Source organism: Manis javanica, chromosome 17 (genome assembly GCF_040802235.1).
Source record: "Manis javanica isolate MJ-LG chromosome 17, MJ_LKY, whole genome shotgun sequence".
Classification (NCBI taxonomy): Eukaryota; Metazoa; Chordata; class Mammalia; order Pholidota; family Manidae; genus Manis; species Manis javanica.
Window position 1 is genome coordinate 18,035,819 of NC_133172.1, and position 11,401 is coordinate 18,047,219.

At 43.9% G+C, this 11,401-nt stretch overlaps 1 long non-coding RNA gene and 1 pseudogene across 1 annotated transcript in view; one reads left to right on the plus strand and one right to left on the minus strand.

Annotated features, from left to right (window-relative positions):
• Nucleotides 1-1,285: 1,285 nt before the first annotated feature.
• On the plus strand, nt 1,286-10,466 carry LOC108401514 (uncharacterized protein C2orf78-like; annotated as a pseudogene).
• LOC140847011 (uncharacterized) overlaps nt 7,779-11,401 on the minus strand; it is a 31,771-nt gene continuing 28,148 nt past the window's right edge. The window contains exon 5 of the long non-coding RNA XR_012126581.1: nt 7,779-8,536. This is a non-coding gene — a long non-coding RNA (uncharacterized lncRNA). The remainder of the gene's footprint in view (nt 8,537-11,401) is intronic.

Consider the following 11,401-nt stretch of genomic DNA (forward strand, 5'->3'; position numbering starts at 1 on the left):
AGTGACTGCAATGGGGTATGGGGGGGGACTCGATATTATGGGTGAATGTAGTGACCACACTGTTTTTCATGTGAAACTTTCACAAGAGTGTACATCAATGATACCTTAATAAAAAGATATAAGATAAATGCATTCATTCATTCATTTAAAAAACTAAGTATGGAAGTAGGGTGTACTTATATGAACTTCATTTCAGGATACTAAAGGGTCATTACAAAGTATTTGCTACCAAAAAGGAAAATTGGGGTGCACCAGGGTTGAGAACCAGTGTTCTACATGGTGCATGTGGATTTCTGAAAGAATACTGCTTACCTTTTTCAAAGGAACTTTGACAGCGATGAAAAAAGTCCCTGGCAGGTGCTGTCCAACTGGGATACAGTCTTTCCACTTGTTAATACATTTTCTTGTTAGACAAATTTTAGGTCAGCCAGTATCTCTGCATAGAATGAAGTCTCCTTGAACATGAAAAGCAGAACCCAAAAGTAGGTCCTCTCTTCTCCCTACTCTGCACTCTGCTGCTCCACTTACTCAACCCCACCTGGTATCAACCAATACTCCCTTCTTCCTGCTTCCCCATCTTGAAAGCAGACAAGGCAGCAGAACAGTGCAAAGGGCTCGACAAATAAGACACATCTAAGACCACAGGTGGCCAGAACTCCTGCGTCCCCAATAAAATCTAGCCCAATCGTGAGCTCTAAGGTGTCACTAATACACACATGTTGACTGACACAGTTTAATTCTTTCACTTTACACTTTATTTTTAGTCTCAATACAACCTATGCCATCAAATGCAACCACTAGTGAACTTCAAGTTCGTGTTTTTAAAGAAAGCCTGATAGAAAACGGGCCGTGAACATCACTTAACAAGGCTAGGAGTGATAGTAAAAGGTAGTACTTGGAGCTGCCTTCGGTAGCATTTATATACAGCTGCCTTTGGTAGGATTAACTAAGGTTAATTCAGTGAGGGCAAAAGTGACACAAGATGGGGCTGGGGAAAGGAAGGGGTTCTAGACCCCACAGAGTCTTAAAGGCCATGGAGGAGAGTTTGTTTTTATTCTTAAAGCAATGTTTTTGTGCAGTATTTTTGAGAACTTTCCAAGTTGCCTATTAAAAAGATGTCTTATGTGAAGAATGGACTGGGAGGAAAAAAGAATCGATAAAATATATACACTAATTAGGACCTAAAAGCAATAGATCAGGAAAGTTCTGTATTAGGATGCTGATGGAGGAGAGAGAACAGGTTCAAAAGATACTCAGGATATAAAATGAAGGGGACTTGGTGGGGTGTGACATGGAGGAAAGCAAGGTCTCAAGGAAGAAGAGTTCACTGAACATAAAAGCAAAGCCTCAAAATTAATCATTGGAATAGACGGAGGCCAATTTCTCAAATGAGACCGGTTAGAAAGCAAAAGGATGCCCTTGGCGATTCCTGGAAACAACACACATTTTTTTGGTGAGAAGTTTGGTTGTACTGGTGGGTTTTATCATTCAACCTTTGCTCTTATTACTCCTATTTTCTGTGTCAAAATAGCATAGCCTGAGGAGTTGTGGGGGACCTCATTTTGGTAAGTAAGGGGTGTCCCCAACACTGACAGGCCCGTCTTAAAGAGCAGTCCCTCTCTATTTCACCCGGGGAAGCATGGCATCTCATATCACATACCTCCTGCTCATCACACTGGAAAAGTCCCCAGATAGATCAATCTAGGCACCTCTAAAAATGTACCACCAAGGAATAGATCCATAGATTTCCTCCACCAAACCAGCTTATACCACATATACAGATCACAGGCAACTCAGCCCTAGCTCACTTTATCACAGTCCCGGAGCCCTTAGTGAGCTCTACTAAACAGGGAAGCAAGAACAGAAGCAATCCAGCCACTGACTGCAGGCATCTGTCCTTACGTTTGCGTGCACAGTGTGACTCACCAAAATGACCTTTTCACAGACTCCTTTGAAATCTCCCCACTAAATCCATCAAGTCAGGTTAGTGCATGGTGCATCACAGTAAACAACCATCAGGAGGAAAACATGCACTATGCCATACAATGTTGGGTTCCTTAAAAATGGGACAAGGAGAAACCATGTAGACAAAACCAGAGCATATAAACCACCCATAGTGTACACACCTGCCAGTGAGTGAGTAAATGAGGTGCTCTGACATCAAAGAGGGAAAATGTTTAAGATTATTCTCTTTAGTGTACAGAATTCATGGTTAATTGCTGTACTATCGGATTACCTAAAATGTATGTAATATACATTGCACTGTCTCTTCTGTTAATATGAGGCCAAAAATGTGTCAACTCGCTTCTCACAGGAAGTGAAAAATCCACACGAATCTCTTTTCCTGTATCTGTTCACCTTGCGTGTTCCTTGTTCTCCAGGAAGGGCCTCTTCTTTCTTGAACTATTCTCCTCCTCAGCTTGCCTGCAGTGCGCCCAAGCATGGCAGGCAGAGAATCCCAGGGATCCCAGATTCTACAGTGCCTGTTTGCAAGGCGGGAGGAGGCTACTCTAACTGCCACACTGGGTACTCTATGTGAGAAGGAAAAGGGAAAATAGCAGCAAGGCCTCTCGTGTATAAGAGAGTGGGATGGCAGGATGCCTGTGCAGCCCAAGGAGCCAGAGGTAACAAATTATGGGGAAAAGAATTGCAACCAAAGGCTGGAGGAGGAAAGGTCTGCAAACAGTGGTGTCTTCTAGCTGTCTGGCGTTTGTATCTAATGGGCAGAGTTCATTTTGCGAAGCATCAGGCACTGAGAAAGAGCACCCCTGCTGCTGGAAGTTGACAGAAAGTAACATCCATGAGCGGAAGAACGCCAGATACAGCCTTGTCCCACACACAATGCCTGTAAGGAAGAGAATAAGGAAGGCAGAAGAGAGATGCAAGTGCGACCTGGCTTCGCCCAGCCTAGAGCAAGGAAGACAGGATTCAAGGAGAGGAAACCAAATGGAAAGATCCTTGGACCACATCTTCCCCCACAAGGTGCACTCAACAAATTCATCCAATTCTTGAACCAAGTTACAAAAAGAGATCCTTAATCCCTTCCTGTGCTCCTAAAAAAGGGACAAGTTCATTAAACAGACCAACTGATAGAAGTTCAGAACAAATGTAACTGTTCAACCTAAATGTTGCTCCTTCCTAAGGATATTAGTCAACAGTACATATAATTTAAATGGGTGGGACATGTTATAAAATATATTATAATTAAGTAATAGTTTTTTATATTAATGAACATCTTTAAGAAATGTTGAGATGATTTCCCTAACAGAAGATCCTGGGGGAACGTGAGGCAATCACACCTGTCCCGTAGGATTCCACCTTCACAGAGCTCAGCCATTTAGGTGGTGTTCTAGCTCACCTACTACTGCCTCCACCCAATCCTGTCTTGTTGTTGGGAAGCTGACCTCCCTATTGGCCACCTCGTACCTTTAAACTGCCTGCTTGTGACATCCTTCTCCCACCAACCTATCACCACCTGTAGAATCTTGGGGTTTGGGTTTCCACGGAGTTGTCTGTAAACAGACTCGGAGCATCGCAAGTGACCAGTGACCAGTGATCTTAATACTGAACACATGTGCTCTTCGGCTTCAGCCACTCAGACATCCTCTAGCTTCTTCTCCTCATCTCTTGTATCGACAGTTGATGTTTCCTCTTCTTCTCTGACCATGTCAGGTAAGGAAAGAAACTTCTGAAGGATTTTCATTAGATTTCTTTGCCCCTAAATTTGAAGCAGGTTTAAAACAGCATGAAATAATGGGAGAAAGTGTTCAACTAGAAATCTGGAGATCTAATTTCAGTTTTGACTTTGACATTCACTGGCTGTGTGACTTTGGACAAGTCACTGACTCTCCAAAAAATCTGGTTTTTGCTCATCTGTTCCATTAGGAGGCCAGACTGGTTCTCTCTGGTCCTTTTCTTTTCCAATACTGCATCTTAAAGGGCACCCAGGTAGTAAATGAAATCAGAGGCCTCTTGAAAGGGTTTCCACAGAAACAAAGAAAACAACGTGGTGTAGAAAACTGGCAGTACATACTGAGATGTATCATCTGCACTGGCCTCCATCCTCTAGTGTTTCAAATTTACTATGTATTTAATGATGTTCAAAAAGGAATATCCACACATTTTCAAGTGTCCTATCTAAACCAGGTGAAAAGAGAAAGTAGGGACAGAGGATACAGAGTACTGGGCTATTCAAAAGGAAGGAAGTTGAAGATTGTTTTCATCAGCACAGGCCCACAGGAACCAAGAGGGTGGAGGAAATACAGGAATGAAGGCAAGCATGGAGCAGCTCTCAAGAAAAAGGAGCAGTTTGAGACGCATGTTGAAGCATTCAAAGATTTTAAATTAAAGCAGAAGCACACAGAGTGGAATCTGCTCAGAGCAGGGCAGAACAAGCTGATCTAAGCAAATGCTTCCATGAATAGACTCAGAAGGAAAGCCAGGCCAGATAGGGTATCACATATCAGAAAACAGGAGCTTATCAGAAGTCACACACAACTGTTTGTGCTTTCCCACTGCCTCTCTGAACCACAGACGGCACCTTACAGCTTTGAAAGTAAACACCGAAGAAGTATGTTTTAGAAATCGTGCTTTCTACGAACAAAAACTAACCAAAGTGGTTATCTAGGAGAGTGAAGGAAACAAAATTTTCACTATTTTATACGTCATTCTGATTTTTAAACTACGCAGATGTTTTGTCTATTCAAAATAAATTTAAGTCTTTTAAAAAGATGGTATCTTCTAACTTGAATCAGGACTAACCTCTTGTCTCATAAGTAAGTTCCAAGTCAAGACTGCTCTTCATCTTTAGTTATTTTCTTCCTAATACAGAGGGCACACTAATAAACAGCCATAATCTGCTTTTAGATGTTAGCTAATCTAAGAAGGAGAAATCAAGCCCCACATCTTGAGTTCCACATTTATTTAATAAAATTTTGTGGAGTCCTTTGGGTTTTCGTACATTAAAAAAAAGTTAAATTTAATTCTAGCCTTTTGGTTTTTCTGGGCTTTGAGGATGACACTTTCCTGAATGTTCAAGATGATTGTGATCTAGGTTTTAAGCTAAATATTAAAACCTTCCTGATACTTGTTAAGGGTTCTTTTCTCTTATCTGATTATATTATTTGGAATACATATATTTCAACCAGGCTTGACATCTGTTCCGTGCTGGCTAACATTCAGACAGCTATGAAAGGGCGCAATAATGGAATTCCTTTATACTTAGTATCTTGCTCTCTGCTTTGTACCGGGTTTTACTGAAATATTTGTCTACAAAAACTGTAGCTCCCTGTACTTGCACATTTATTGCCTTTTGCTGCTGTTTGTGTAACCTTTTACTGACATTATCTTCTCTGTCTGAATGTACTGTCTAGGAATCCATTCAAAATCACCTTCTACTGTGGGCTGTGTTTTTTGGTTACTAGTGCTCACTAACATACAGGAGGCAATATTCACTTTCATGGTATTGCACATATGATACAGAACTTCATTTGTTAGTCAACTTATGCTTTAATGCCTGTTCCATACATACCCCAGGTTTCAATAGTATCTCTATATTTCTTTTTAGTTTTGTGATATGTTTGTCATAATTTTTCTCATTATCTTTCCAGAACCTGTATTTTCCTCTCTATAAATCATATGTAACATATCACTGTTATCCATGTATGAATTATTAGGGTCATTATTGTTACTATTATAACCACTTTATAGATGAATAACCTGAAGCTCACAGAGAAAAAAAGTAACTTTTTTCTCTCAAAAAGCACTTTTTGAGAAACTCACTCTCAGGTAGGCATTTTGAGGGAGGATCAGAAACCTGGCTTGAAGACGGTAAGAATGGACCCTTCAATTTACCAACTGGGCTAAGCTATACATGAACTCTGGGTAAGAGCATGTGAACTGCACAGGCAAAATGAGACACTGAGTGGGATTCACATATAAATCAAGTATAAAAATTAAACAAATAATCATATCTGACTTGATTGTTGATAGTTCATGATGTATGATCAAAACCGAAAGTTTCTGTGATATGACTGCCTTTGCACTGTTCACCATGTAAGAACTTATGCACTATGTAAGAACTTGTTCACCATGCAAGAACTTGTTCGTTATGCTTCGGAAGATTGGAGACTGTTGAGAATTAGGCTTGGGGTTGATTAATGATTGTGCATTGAGTCCCCTATACAGAATTTTATTGTTGTTAACAGCGATTTGATCAATAAATATGAGAGATGCCCTGTGGGAAAAAAATAATAATAAAAATAAAAACAAACAAAAAAAGAGACACTGAGGTTTACTATGGGAGCAGCTGTGCTATTTTCCAAAAAAAAAAAAGTCCACATGATAAGTTCCATTTCTCCTGGTTTCTGGCAGTGTCATGCTCAGAGCAGAGTCCTGGCAAGGAGGTCAGGATACTTAGGGTCCCACAACCTGGTAATGCCACTACCAGAACGGGAGAACTTGAACAAGCCCATCTGACCTCTCTAAGCTTCAGTTTCCACACTTGTAAAACAAGAGTGTTACAAGTTCTTGAGGGACCTCCCAGCTCTAAAATGGTTCAATTTTAGGAAATAGCACAGGACAAGACACTAACGCAGGCTTGCAGGGAAGAAGGGCAGGAAGAAGTTTGCTTCTAGCCTAGAGAACCATTAGGAACCCCTCTCCTGGGGGGAAGCACGGGCAGTGAGCACCAAAGGATACAGACTGCTCTGGCACCGAGAGCCATCAGAAACGGACTGGTTCTTGCTATCTCCAGTGAGTTGGTATTACAGTCCTCCTGAGAGCAGCAACCTTAAGGTAACGTGACTCCTCCGACAGAGAATTTTCAGCCTCACAGTTTTTTTTCACTACAGAAAATTTCCAAAATCCATTTTTACTGAGAACTCCAAATTCTCTGTAGCTCCCCCTTCCTGTGGTGAGCCACGTGGCTTCTTAACAGGAAGTGTCTGCAACTTCCCCAGGGTCTCTGCTCCCAACGCCAGTTCAACGTGGCTGCTGCCATCAGCCTCTGGCACCTCTTTCCAGCCACTCATGGGTAGTGCGAACCTTTACCAACATTCTAGCACAGCTGTATTGTCTGGAGTTACTGGCCAGAGCCAGCTCTCCACTTCAGCTGCTTCCTACACATGTGGTTTTAAGTGGGACATCACAGGAAGCACTGAAAAGAAGTCCTCTTCCCTTGGAGACTTCATTGAGACTGTCACTGACCAGAACACAGCCATGTCTATGGAGGCCCAATATGATAAGGCTTCAGATGCCAACAACATGGTCCCTCTGTGTCGTTCACTTTCTGCTAGCCTTGTTCAGGGAACACCATCTCAGATTCCAAATCAGGGACATAGCAGCCTGTCACTTCTTTACCAGCAAGGGAACCAGGTATGTTATTATTAAGGCACACTGGGGCCTCTGCTATCTAGAGAAGTGGGCCCCTGCCTGAAATCTAATTGCTCTGTGTCATATATAAGAAGTAGGGCCTCTGCCCCTCAACCAGGAATGGTGATGGTGCTAAAGGAGATTCAGCCTGCAGACACCCTGCCACCAATCTCCACATCTGGAATTGACTACTCTGCGTCTGCTCCACCCATCATACAACCGCATTTTCAAGGTGAGTGCAAACAACAAGTAGGGAGAGGAAAAAGGTCAGCATTCAAAAGAAAGGTCAAATCTGCAGCTGGTAAGGAGGAAGTCCACACATAGGAAGAGTTTTAGTCCTGAGACTTTAATAACCACCACCCTCACTCAGTGTTCATTTTCAGACCTAATAGAGGTGGGAAGGCAGGACACTGGAATGCCATCTATGGTACATGCACATAAAACCCAAGAGCGTACCAAGGGATACAATGCTTTTCTCGGCCCCAGCCGATCAGTCCCCCTGTAGTCTCCCACACTGGAAGGAACTTTGTTTTCCTCATTTATTCATGATTTTTGGAAGGCATTTCACTTATTCTGCTAGTACCAGTTTAACTTTCCCTCACATCCTTAACTGACACCAGGATTTAAGAACTTGTGTTCCGGCATCTTTTCCAAAGCAAGCAGTCTATGAATCTATCCTTGCTTATCTATTGCACCAGGAAGAGCTCTATTCTCACTCGTAGTCTATGGGGTGAGGTGTTCTTAACTTCTCAGGAAAGCAGAGAGGATTGAAGACTCCATATAAAACTCCTAGGCCTTGTGAAACAGTTCATATTTTAAAAATCATTTCTAATTTTATTTGACTTACAAAAACCCTACGAAGTACAAAGGAAACCAAGCAACAGTGACATCAAGTGATTCCCCAGTAAGAGCCGGAACAGTTGCCTCCTCTATCTCTTTGCACAGGGTGCTGCCCATGATTCTTAAGCACTAGGAGAAAGTCTTGTCCGTGTTGAACAGTGCATGATTGCTGTGTGGTGTCTAGAAGCACCTCACTTACCAAAGACTGACTTCTTCTTTGTTCCTTTGTAGTGATGGAGACTTCCCTGGTGTCGGAGACTTCCCTGGGTTTGCAGCCTCCAAGACAGTCATTTTCTCGGCCACAAACTCCAGAAGACCCCAAGACCTGCAGCAGCAGAAATATCCGGACACTTGAGGGTAACCCACCACCTGAGGTTGGGGGCATTTCAATGATACCAATAGAAAAACAAGATGATGCACTCCTCTCTTTACAAATCCCTGATATTCACCAGCTCCAGGCCTGCATTGATCCCCTTGGCCAAGAGAAGCAGCCTGGTACTGAAAACACTGACCTGGGAAAGAACACCCTGAGCCCTGAGGACCAAGGGACACTTGGACGTGAGACTGAATCAAGCAGCGGTTGTGCAAACATTGCTGCCTTGGTGGGGGACAGTCACCTCCCTCAGCTCTGCAGCTCCTTGAAAGACCTTGATCAGTCCAAAGGTCCCGAGGTGGACAAAGCCAAAGATACCAGAGCCATCAACTTAAACCAGCTGTGGGAAAAGTCATGTACCAAGAGGTCCTCTGGTGAAGCCAGGAAGAATAAATATAAGGCCTCTGAGCCTCTCAGTGCTGCTCCCAAGGCCAAAATACAGCCACAGGACATGGAGGGTCTCTTAGGGGGACACAAGAGTATTCGTGGTGTGGCAGATCGTGACAAGGCTCCTGTGACCACATCCAAGTGGTCTAACCACCAATCTCCAAAAGATGCATCGAGCAGGACGGGCAAAACCAGGAATCAAGAACAGGAACAGATCGAAAGAACCAGACAAAGCAACTCCAATAAAGCTGCAGTCCGGGAGCAGAGTCAAGGCAGAAGAAAAGCCAACCATTCCCAGGATGAAGCGGAAGAAAAACGAACCTTAACTCAGCCAGGAGAACTTTGAAAAACCTCAAAGTGGCCTAGGCACGCACATGCTGGAGTCTGTGCAGGGTTTTCATACAGTGGGGAAGAAGATTGATAGGAGACCTGGATTCTCTTCTTCCTGGGTCTCAGAAAATTACAGGAGCCCCAAACACCCCCAGCCATTCCCGGCCACCAAACCACGTCTGAATACTACACGTGAAGCTAAAGGTCCTGAGAAAACTCATGTCAAAGCCCAGAAACCAGAGGGCAGTGTCGAAAAAGAGGGTCCATCTCCATCCCAGGACCAACAGCCACGTCCTGGCAAGTTCAAGTTGGTGCCTTTGCCTTTTCTGACTGAGGAGAGGCCTCCAATTCATCGAGTTTCTAGGAGGCGACAATCTCTGGCCTCACGCCGGCCAGCTCTGGCTTCCTCTACCGGCTTGGATCTACTGACATAGCTCAACCTACTGCAGTCGGTTTATCCCGGCAAGCACGTGCATCTTTGACACATCCTGCCTGCTCATCTCTGTGTCCAATCCAGACCAACTCAGCCCAACTATACCTGACCAACTCTATCCAGCCCAGGGTCACCCAGTCCGCTGCTTCTAGACCTGTACCATACAGAACATCATCTTGCCCATCTCTTCAGCAGGAGCCCATTCCCACAGCTGTGACCCAGTGCCAGCCTCCACCCAAGCCTCAAACCCAGCTTCCACCGCAAGCATTCTGCTTCCAACCCCGTCCATGGAGGAAACCTGATATTTCTGGGCCAGTAATGTCAAAGTCCATCACAGAAGAGCAGAGGTCAGAGCGGGAGGCTATGAAGAGGTGGGCTCAACAAGAGCATGAGAATGCTGCCAAAAAAAGAAAAAGTATAGTTTTTTATTAAGAGTGTAAAGGAAATGGAAATTCCTGACTACACGGCTACGTAATGTAAGAGCTGACAGGACTGGTGGTGCCACTTTGGTTACCAGCTGTAGAAAGATAGATATGTTTCCACACATAGAGAGATAGAAACAAGTTTCCAAACGTAGATAGATAGATGTAAGTTTCCACACATAGATAGACATAAATTTCCACACTTAGCTAGATAGATATAAGTTTCTCCATGTGATATAAGTTCCTCTATTTATTCTGATAGATTTTAAAACAATAAAACAATTAACATAATAGAATTAATAGATGAGTAATAAAGAAGACCTGAGTTTTGAAATGCTTTTAACTGTGGTTTTTATTTGATGGGAGTGGGGGGATCAAAGGCTGTATGAGAAAGAAAGAACTGGAATGTGGATGGCAGGGTCAGGGAAAAGGGACATAAGAACTGGGGAGAGAGGAAGGAACTTGGCCCAGGGTCAGGAAGGCCAAAGGGGGAGAGAGGTTACAGGTTTATAACAAGGTGCCAGAGTGCGGGAAATGGCAGATGTAGGAAACATGTCAGGGCTAAAGATCAGGGTTGACCTTTGAATAGTTGAAGGTGGCAGGAGATGTGTCTAGGTTGACCAGGAGAAATGTGAAGAGTCTCTCATGAGGGCTGACATCGTGTCGCATGGCCACCAGGGATTTTAGGAAAGAAGGGATTCAGGACACAACTCCAAAACTTTGGGCTGCCTAATCCATGTATGATTATGGCTGGGGGTGGCGAGTACAAATAACAGGAAGAATCTTGGCAGGGGCCAAGAGCTATCCTGGCGGCAGCTGAAAACGGGCTGAGCCCAGCGAACTGCTGCAGCAGGAGGCCCACCCAGAGCAGGACCTGGGATTTAAATCACCATTTACTCAACACCTGCGCACCAGGACCGAGACCACACTACTGTCTGTATCACTGTGCCACTTCACTAGTGAGGTTCAGCAATGGACTGAGGTCACATTGCATGGGGGTGGGGCAAGGCCTCACTTTGAGGACTATATGCCTCCGAAGTCCTTGGTATTTCAGGCGTTAGGTGGCCAACCTGGCTTTCAGAGCATGGCACCCAGAGCTTCATGGTGGACCAGATGAAACTTTGGGATGGGCCTAAATGTTGACTTGACAGGACCGGTCCTCCTCCATCAACCCTGGCTCATGCAGCCTGCTCTGAACATCACTAACAACCTAAGCTCACAAGACATATCTCCCTGGAAGCATCT